The sequence below is a fragment of the Myotis brandtii genome, unplaced genomic scaffold (assembly GCF_000412655.1).
Source record: "Myotis brandtii unplaced genomic scaffold, ASM41265v1 scaffold657, whole genome shotgun sequence".
In the NCBI taxonomy this organism is placed as follows: domain Eukaryota; kingdom Metazoa; phylum Chordata; class Mammalia; order Chiroptera; family Vespertilionidae; genus Myotis; species Myotis brandtii.
Genome location: NW_005370552.1, coordinates 2,502,366 through 2,512,555, shown reverse-complemented (window position 1 = coordinate 2,512,555; position 10,190 = coordinate 2,502,366). Strand labels below are relative to the sequence as shown.

The 10,190-nt window shown below is 44.3% G+C and overlaps 1 protein-coding gene across 1 annotated transcript in view; it reads left to right on the top strand.

Moving 5' to 3' along the window:
• The window catches only part of CASK (calcium/calmodulin-dependent serine protein kinase (MAGUK family)), a 247,896-nt gene that overhangs the window by 57,134 nt on the left and 180,572 nt on the right, over positions 1-10,190 (top strand). The window lies entirely within an intron of this gene.

The window sequence follows — 10,190 nt, the reverse complement described above, 5'->3', positions numbered from 1 at the left end:
GTGGGTCGCGACCCCTTTGGGGATCGAACAACCCTTTCACAGGGGTCGCCTAAGACCATCGGAAAACACATATATAATTACATATTGTTTTTGTGATGAATCACTATGCTTTCATTATGTTCAATTTGTAACAATGAAAATATATCCTGCATATCAGATATTGACATGACGATTCATAACAGTAGCAACAGTACAGTGATGAAGCAGCAACGAAAATAATTTTATGGTTGGGGGTCACCACAACATGAGGAACTGTATTAAAGGGTCGCGGCATTAGGAAGGTTGAGAACCACTGTTCTGGACCGTCATCCTGGGACTTCTCTTTGCTTTTCATCTGTGCTGGGTGCCCTGTCTCCTGGATTCCCTAACCTTGGCTTCATGTCCTACTTACCAGCTCCGAGGTTTAGGCAAGTCCCATCACCCGCATGTGCCTAAGTTTCTCCACCTAAAAGTTGAGCAGAATAATCTTACCTACCTCTTGAGTTACCGAGAGGATTGAATAGCATAAATAAAGCACTGAGAATAGTGCCTGCCCCCTTTTCTCTCTTTCTGAAAACCTTAATGGTAGTCTCTTTACCCCCGTACCCTACAACTGTATGATCTGCCACTCAGCTGCTGGGCTTCTGAGAACAGTCCCTGCACAAGGCAGAGAGAGAGAGCTATGGGGGCCTGGGTGCGGCTCCCATCCTGTATGCGCAGCCTCCCATTGCTCTTCCCGGGTTGCTGTAGATTTTATTGAATGGGGGCTTCTCCATTTGATGTAAGCCCTTTGAGCAGTCTCCAGAGACTTTGAATGATTGTGTGGTGTGTGTGTTTTTTAATGGAGGTATTTTTTTACTCTTTTATTTCTTTTCTTTTTTTATTGTTGCAAGTATTGCATATGTCCCCCTTTTGCCCCCATTGACCTCTTCTAGCCCCCCCCTGCCCCCCACCCCAGGCCCTCGCCACCCTATTGTCTGTGTCCATGGGTTACGCATATATGCACACATGTTCATTGATTGTTCATTTTGAAATTTAACCGGCTAAATATATGTCTTGGCGGGGGCGGGGGTCCCTGAGCTCACACAGTCATTTCAGAAACCCTGCCTGGTCATTGTATTTTTAATGAGTCTGTATCTTACGGCAAATTCGTTTTTCAAAAATAAAACCAGGTGACTTATAAGGACTGAACTAAGGCTTTTTAAAGGCATTATGATTTTATTACTGAAATTTGCTCTGATTGAACTTGGCTTTAATCACAGCTTTATATTTCTGTTTTTAGAACTAACGTAAAGGGATAGCTTACCTGTAAAGGTCACCTTCAGCATTCAGTAGCTGTAGACCTAAGAGGCGGTAGAGCTGAGTTCCAATTCTGGCTCTGCAGTGTATTAGTTCTGTGAGGGGGTTGCTTCTCTGCTCTCTGCCTCGGCCTTCTCATCCGTAAAATGAGTATCATCTGCCTCCGAGGGTTGTAGTGAGGGTCGAATCAGTGGACACGTTGAAAATAGAGCCAGGCTTATAGTAAATACTCAAAAAACATTGGCTTATGGTTATTGTTCTTGTTAGACATCTCAGAGGCAAATAGTCATCTCATCCGGGTATTAGATTATCAAGACCAATAATATGACTGTCTAGAGCAGTGATGGCGAACCTTTTGAGCTCGGCGTGTCAGCATTTTGAAAAACCCTAACTTAACTCTGGTGCTGTGTCACATATAGAAATTTTTTGATATTTGCAACCATAGTCAAACAAAGACTTATATATTGAGAGGACAGCACCGTGATGGCGAACCTTTTGAGCTCGGCGTGTCAGCATTTTGAAAAACCCTAACTTAACTCTGGTGCTGTGTCACATATAGAAATTTTTTGATATTTGCAACCATAGTAAAACAAAGACTTATATTTTTGATATTTATTTTATATATTTACATGCCATTTAACAAAGAAAAATCAACCAAAAAAATGAGTTCGCGTGTCACCTCTGACACGCGTGTCATAGGTTCGCCATCACTGGTCTAGAGCCAGAGATCTGGGTTAGAGGATTTGTCTAAGTAGCTGGATGTCTTTACTGTCCTCTTGTGGGCGTAATTAGATGTGCTCTTGTCATAAACCTGCTTCTTTTGGAGTTGTGGTCATTTAACGCAATACAATTATTCCTGAATAATTAACCAAAGACAAGATCCTCGGGGATAAATGGATTTAAGAAGTAGTTTAAATGTAAATGAAACTTTCCATCTTCATTATTTTTTCAAAACAAGACCTTTTGGTTATGTAACTTATGATATGAAATAATATAGTGAGTATACTATGTAGTGACATAGAAATGCCAGGCATATGTTACTTTTGTTTAAAATTAGTGCTTCAGTAATGGAAGTACCTTGAAGCTTTTTCTTTTAAGTCGTGGTAATGTGCTACAGAATAACGTTAACACTCAGTTATCAGCAAGTAGATGGCATGATCTTTTGTGTCATTCTCTGAAAATTCTTTAGTGAGCGTGAATGTAGACTGCCTCAAATACTGGACACTTTTAGACGCTTCTTCCAGTAGGTATACCAGTAGGCTAACAGGAAGATTGCTAGCCGGGATCAGAGGCCTGGCTTCATCTTCCAGTTATGCTGTGAGCTAGCTGCGTGACTTTGGGCCTGTCACTTGCCTTCCTATGGCCTTATTTCCCTTAGGGATCCAATGTGAGGATGGAGGGGAGCATGCGACAGTGGCCCTACTACTGTCCTCCCATTCCTAGCGCTCTGTGATGAGTGATCTGTACACTTCGAGGTGAAAAGAAGATGTACTAGACATTGGTGTTTGGTGCTGCCTTCAACGGTGTTGGCAGGAATGTCAGTCCCCCGCAGTGGGACTGTTGGGTCAGTGGTGAGCTCTGGAGGCCTGTGTAGACGGTGTTGCTAGTCACCGCGGGGTGGGCCCACCTCGGCCGCGGGGAGAATGTTACGGAGAACTTAGAGGCAACACATGAGTGTCATTTTGATGAATGAGGTGGCATTTAGCAGCGCAGAAGGAAGCACGTGGAGTCCAACTGAGAAAGCAGCATTTTCAGGAGCAGAGAGCGTTGGGGGAGGCGGGGTACACAAGCTACAGGTAGTTCAGGATGGGCGGCAGGAGGACCACGGAAGAAGCTAAAAGGACTGTAGTATGATTGACACCCCCATAAAAAGAAACCTCATCTACTTATCTAAGAAGCAGGAAAAGCAGGTTCTATTTTCATTTATGTTGCCAAATAGCTCTGCAGACCCAGTGAAGATATTGGACTTAAACTGACAATGTTGGAAGGCTTCCAAAGCCACGCTGAGGGCTTACACATCTCGGTGCACGGAATGGAGAGCACGGAGGTTGGGGAGTAGTATGGTCATATCTAATGAGAGTAAAACTATGACGACAATTTATTTTTTAATATATTTTTATTGATTTCAGAGAGGAAGGGGGAGGGAGAGAGAGATTGAAACATCCATGATGAGAGAGAATCATGGATTGGCTGCCTCCTGCACGCCCCCTACTGGGGATCGAGCCCACAACAATGTGCCCTTGACTAGAATCGAACCTGGGACCCTTTAGTCCGCAGGCCGACGCTATATCCACTGAGCTACACCAGCTCGGGCTATGATGACAATTTAATGAGTAGAATGAAAAGAAGGAAGTGGAAGCAAAGAACCCATTAAAATGTCTTCCCTGTGCTCAGACAAGAATCCACGAGGGCTGAGGCCAGGGGAAGAGCAGCAAGGGGCACGTCGTTTTGACGGGTGTCGCAGAAATAGAGCGGACAGGTTTTGGCAGCTGCATACAGGACGTGGAAGAGAAGTGGCGGCTGATCTGAGGGTGACTCCCGGGCTGCCTGGGAGAGGAATGATGCCGGTGGTCACTAGGCCACACCCAGGCAGCTCTGTGGATTCTGTTTGACTTTTTGTAACTTGTGTCCTTACTATTAGCTACTTCAGCTGCACCTGATTTTTACCTTTTCCCCCAATAATTCCACCATCAACTTCAGCTTCAGTTCTTTACAAGCAGTATTACACGATTCCCCCAAAAATTGTAGATGAAAAACTGCCAAGTAAAAGTAGGTTTCGAACTATATAGCAGCTTCCTAATGGAATATTCACATTGTGGTTTCATAATTGAATGGTCACATAGCCAACTTCTTGTCATGCAGTCACAGGTAAGATACAGTGATTCCCACCAAAAATGGTCAAAGAGAAAGGAAACAAAATGTGTGCATATGCTCCATGCCGGGCGCCATGGCAAACACTTGCATGTACTTTGTTAGTCATCAGGGGCTCTTCTCCTGCTCTTTCCACTGCATAGATGAGGGAACCGATGTTCTGAGGTTGTACAGCTACTAAGTGATGGAGACAAGATTTAAAGATGCTCCTCTTGACCACAAGTCTATTGCTCTGTCTCTTGTGTCCTAAGTGCATCCCTGCAGAAGAGTGCTGGCATTTCAGAGAAGTGCCAGATCTGTGGCAATAGGGTGCCTAGGACCAAGGACAGGTTCACAGGACACAGCTTCCAGTGCTACGACTGGGGGGTCCCTAAGTTGGTACCCTTTCTGGGAAAGTCACTTTAATACAAAATAAATCATCCTATATAATAAAGAGCTAATATGCTAATTAGACCAAACAGCCGAACGACCGTCCGGATGAAATTCCAGACAAACGTCCGGGTGACCTTCCAGACGAAGCCAGGGCTGTGAGGGGCTGCGAGGGCCGAGCCCCTTGCACAAATTTCGTGCATCGGGCCTCTAGTTATCTAGAATTAGCTAAATAAGGAATCGATTGTCTCTGTTTTTCATAACATTGAGACATGAATTAGGCCTTTTGTTACTACAAGTGACAAATGATTTTTTAATATATTTTTTATTGATTTCAGAGAGGCAGGGAGAGAGAGAGAGAAATATCAATGATGAGAGACAATCATTGATCGGCTGCCTCCTGCACGCCCCACGCTGGGGATCAAGCCCGCAACCCAGGCATGTGCCCTGACCAGGAATCGAACCCTGACCTCCTGGTTCATAGGTGGACGCTCAACCACTGAGCCACGCCGATGAGGCTCTGGGAGACTTTTAGTCCTGCTGGTAGTGTTTCCTGGGCTGGCCCCATCCTGGAGGAAGGAGGGCTGGAGGGAAGTGGGTAGGAAGGAAGCTTGTGCTGCCACACAGCCTTGTTGAATGACGTGGCTATCTGTGTAGAAATGAAAATAGAATGTAAATATCGATAACATAATTAGGAAAGTGTGGAAGACAGGTATGTGAATAACACTTTTGACTTGGGCCTATTAGTTGAATACCTGTCATATTGCAATAACTTACTTTTTAAACTTTATTAAATAAGAATTTATGCACAATGAAATGAACCTATTTAAGTGTACAGATCAATGAATTTTAACAAATATACAGTGGGGCCTTGATTTACGAGTGTCCCGACTAACGAGTTCTTCGAGATACGAGCCATCTCTCGGCCGATTTTTTGCTTCGAGTTGCGAGCTAAAATTTGGGTTACGAGCCAGCTTCAGATACCCCACCGCTAGTTGGCGCAGCGAACGTCACAGTGAATGCCACAACATCAGCCCAGCATCACTTGTCTCACTCGTTCACTTTTTGATTTGACATACGAGTAATTTGAGTTACGAGCTCCGTCACGGAACGAATTAAACTCGTAAGTCAAGGCCCCATTGTATATGTACATATACTCTATCATCCCACAAAGTTCCTTCATGCTTCTACCATGTATGTTTTCTAAGGCTTTAATATGAAAAGCATTGACATACACCTGGTATTTCTCTAATTTTCTTTTACAAAGTTAGGAGCACCTGATTTTTAAAGAGGTGTCTGATTTTTATGAGTCAAATGGCCCATCTTTCTCCCTTTTTCCTAAAGCTTTCTGGTTTACGTTTCCAAAAATGAAAAGGAACAGAGGCGATCAGTTGATGTGTCTCACTCACATCAATATTTCTCTCTGTCTCTCTCCCTCCCTTTCACTCTCTCTAAAAAAAAAAAATCAATGGAAAATATCCTCGGATGAGGATTAACAAAACAACAACAACAACAAAATTCATCGGGAGGGAGTCAAATGTGTAAGAGCTCAGAGAAACAGAGTTCGCAGTTAACCCAGATTGGGGTGTGGGCCGGTCTGGGCTTCTGGTCAGCCTCTAGTTGAGACGGTCAACTCTCCTGATTGCCAGGAAGATAGCCTCATGGAAGCCCCCGGCCTATACGATTGCCAAGGCAGCTGGGATCCTTCGTCTTTGAATTCACTCTTAGAATAAGGTGGAACTCAGCAACAGAATTTGACTTTGCTACTACAGGGTAGAGCAAAAGTAGGTTTACAGTTATTTGTATGGAAAATAATACAATACTTAATAAATATTAATACCAAAATAAACTGTTTCATGTAGTCACAACTATAAACCTCCTGAAAGGTAGGGGAGGGTGGGGGTAAGGGGGAGAGAGCAACCAAAGGACTTGTATGCAGGCATATAAGCCCAACCAATGGACACAGACAACAGGGGAGTGAGGACATGAGTGGGGGGGGAGGGGGAAATGGGGGGATAAGGACACATATGTAATACCTTAATCAATAAAGAAAAAAAAAACTATAAACCTCCTTTTGCCCCATCCTGTACAGTCCTTCCACCATTCTGCTTGGATTTATTTCTTAAAATAGCATCTGGTCATTTATTTCAGGACACCAAGGAAAAAATGTGGAGTCAATAATGACTTTTCTTATTAATATTGATTTAGATGAACACATTAATACTTGTCCTAATTATTTCTATGACTAGATTAGAATATTCTTTCTGTTCATTTGGAGGCTGGGTCAGCTCTTAGTGAATTTGTTAACTATTGAGTTTCTAACACAACCTGGAATTGTGGCATTCTGAAAGACGCATCCAGCTATTGGTAGTTTGCTCAATCAGCAAGGAATTAATAGCACTTAACACATATATCTTTCATTCACATTTGCATCTAAATCAAACATTTCAAGTTTAATTTCCTGGAATCTATAGTTGGAATGGATATATAATACATTGGTATTTTTTAAGCCATGGTTTTCTATTTGGGATTTTTAATACTGCCATTTAATCGATACTATTTTTTTTGAAATATATTCTATTGATTTTTTTTTTACAGAGAGGAAGGGAGAGGGATAGAGAGTTAGAAACATCGATGAGAGAGAAACATCGATCAGCTGCCTCCGACACACTCCCCACTGGGGATGCGCCCGCAACCAAGGCACATGCCCTTGACCGGAATCGAACCCGGGACCCCTCAGTCCGCAGGCCGACACTCCATCCACTGAGCCAAACCGGCCAGGGCAAATCGATACTATTTTTGTGTGGTTAGTTTTGTGCTATTCAATTAGAGTTCTGATTTTAGTCACTGAAACGTCAGATTTCAATGTTTGAAATGTGACATTTAAATGTTTTTAGTCTTTGAAGGCGGGGTCCCCACAATTCTGTGTTCATTTCGAGGATGGCAGGTGATGGTGACTCAGCCAGGAGCATGTTCCGCCGCACACCAGGCAGTGATGTGCCAGTTCTAATGGAAGGTTCTTTTTTTAATGATTTTATTCATTTCAGAGAGGAAGGGACAGGGAGAGAGAGATAGAAACATCAGTGATGAGAAAGAATCACGGATCGGCTGCCTCCTGCATGCCCCACACTGGGGATCGAGCCCACAACACAGGCCTGTGCCTTGAACAGAATCGACCTGTGACCGCCTGGGTCATAGGTCGACCGACGCTCAACCACTGAGCCACGTCGGCCAGGCTAATGGAAGGTTCTTCAGTGCATTCGTGTCTGCTTTAAGCCTCTCGGTATAACAGATGTGGCAAATGGTGAGTGTGGAGGCTGAGACACACTAGTTGCATGAAAGAGGCAACATGAAAATACACTGAAAACGGGAGAAAAGACCGTGTTCAGCGTGGCAAACGCTACATCTCTGTTTACTTCTTGACCCCAAGGTCAGAGCATCGAGCGAAAATCCGCTTTTATATCAGCATAGAAAGAAATGGAAAGAGAGACTCAGGTGAAGACAGTAGGCATTACCAGGGTGCCTTCTAATAAAACGAGAAGCTAGAGGCAAACATAAAAATAAGTCATGAAACTCCAAAGCTTTTCAGAGCACCAGGAGGTAGAACATTCTGGAAGGGAGAGAAACACTGTAGGCACCTGATGGATGTGGCCAGGCTTCAGCCCGGCCCTCCCGCGCGCAGGTCCAGGGCCTTCCTCGAGGCAGGACCTGCCACCAGCGCTCCTCCCAGCGGGCCCTTTGCGACCGCCTTAGGGGATGGAGGCCATCCTTCCCGGGCCTCGGGTCCCTTCCTTCCAGCGCACACTGAGCCCCTCCCCCTCAGCCCCATTGCTGCACCCCACACAGTCCTGGCCCGTCTCCTTTCTCATGTGAGCGGCCCCCCCCCCACATAGGCTCAGCAGACCCTGCAGGTCCTGCACCACCCCCTGCCTCCCCTGCATGTGCACATCCTGCGGGCTTGTAAGACAGCAGCAAAAACAGACCAGCAACCTCCTTTCTTTCTTCCTCCCTTCCTTCCTCCCTGCCTTCCTTCCTTCCTTCCTTCCTTCCTTCCTTCCTTCCTTCCTTTATCCTCACCAAGGATATTTTTTCCCATTGATTTTTAGAGAGAGTGGAACGGAGGGGGGAAGAGAAAGAGAAACATCAATGGATTGACTCCTGCATGTGCCTCGACCTGGGGCCTGAGATCCCCAGATACGTTCCCTTGACAGGAATCGAACCCGCCACCCTTCATCCCAGGGCTGACACTCTAACCGCTCAGCCAAACCGGCCAAGGCAGTCAAACCTTCATTGGCACTTCTGTTCCTTTCCTGCTGCCAGATTCTTTGAATGTAATCATGTCTACACCCGTCATCATGGCGTTGGAGAGGCCAGGGCTCAAACCTACTCCTGGTGGTAGCTCTGTGACCTTGACACCTTTCTAAGCCTGTTTTTTTCTCATCTGTAAAATACCTGCCTCAGCCCGGACCAGGAGGTCACGGTTCGATTCCGGTCAGGGCACAGGCCTGGGTTGCGGGCTCCATCCCCAGTGTGGGGCGTGCAGGAGGCAGCCAATCCATGCTTCTCTCTCATCATGGATGTTTCTATCTCTCTCTCCCTCTCCCTCCCTCTCTGAAATCGATGAAAAATATATGTTTTAAAAAATGCTTTAAATAAATAAATAAATACCTCGCAGGGTTGTTGGGACAGTATATGACAATGACTTTATTAAGTACTTAGCCCAGTGAGCGACATGATAAATTTTAATTTATTACATAATTGTCTCCTAAATACTGACATCAGACCTGACATTTCCATGGAACTTCATCTTACCCAGAATGCTAATGGTCTTTTCTGACTGAATCTTACAGCCTTTACTCTGCCTTCTTCGACTATTCGTGCCTTCATTCCCTCTATTCTCTGGACTTAATGTTGTGTTATCGACTCTTCCTTTTCTGGTAGCTTCTCTTCTGTCTGATTTACTGATTGGCTTTCTTCATTCTACCCTATGGAAGTCTTCTATGGCTCCCTCTGTAGCCATCGCCCTTGTTGACGAGACTAAGTTGGATTAATAAATCAGAGAGGAGATAATGTTCTCTCTTTTGCTTTGAGCAGTTTATTCTTACCCTTTGTTCTTCTCTACCTGCCTCCCTTCTACTTCCAAGTATAAAAATGTTATATTGGATTTAATTCATCCGAACAGGTAGAACTCCAGCACTATTAACACAAGAAGGCCTGAAGTACGTATCTCGTTCCATGTAGGCATGGCAAGTGGTACCTATAGCCGAACTGTGTTCAGATGATGATGATGATGATGATGATGATGATGATGAACTGTGTTCAGATGATGATGATGATGATGACGACATTAATATTTTCCAAACAGTATTGTAGAACTTACACACTGGCTTAACCTACGTTATCTGAGATTGTTCTTCAGAATAACACTGTAGGTAGTGACCTGAATTATGCAACACATTTTATAAATGATATTTAAAAAATTCTGACTTTGATGCTGGGAGTAGTATCTTTTCTGTTTAAACCATACTCTTTTTTTGCCCCCTGTTCCATATAACTTCTCTGACGTGTCTTGTCTATAAATGCTAGATTTTAAAAAGAAAAAAAAAAGACAAATATAAATGTTAGATTTTAGGCTAAAGCAGTGGTCGGCAAACTGCGGCTTGGCAAACCGC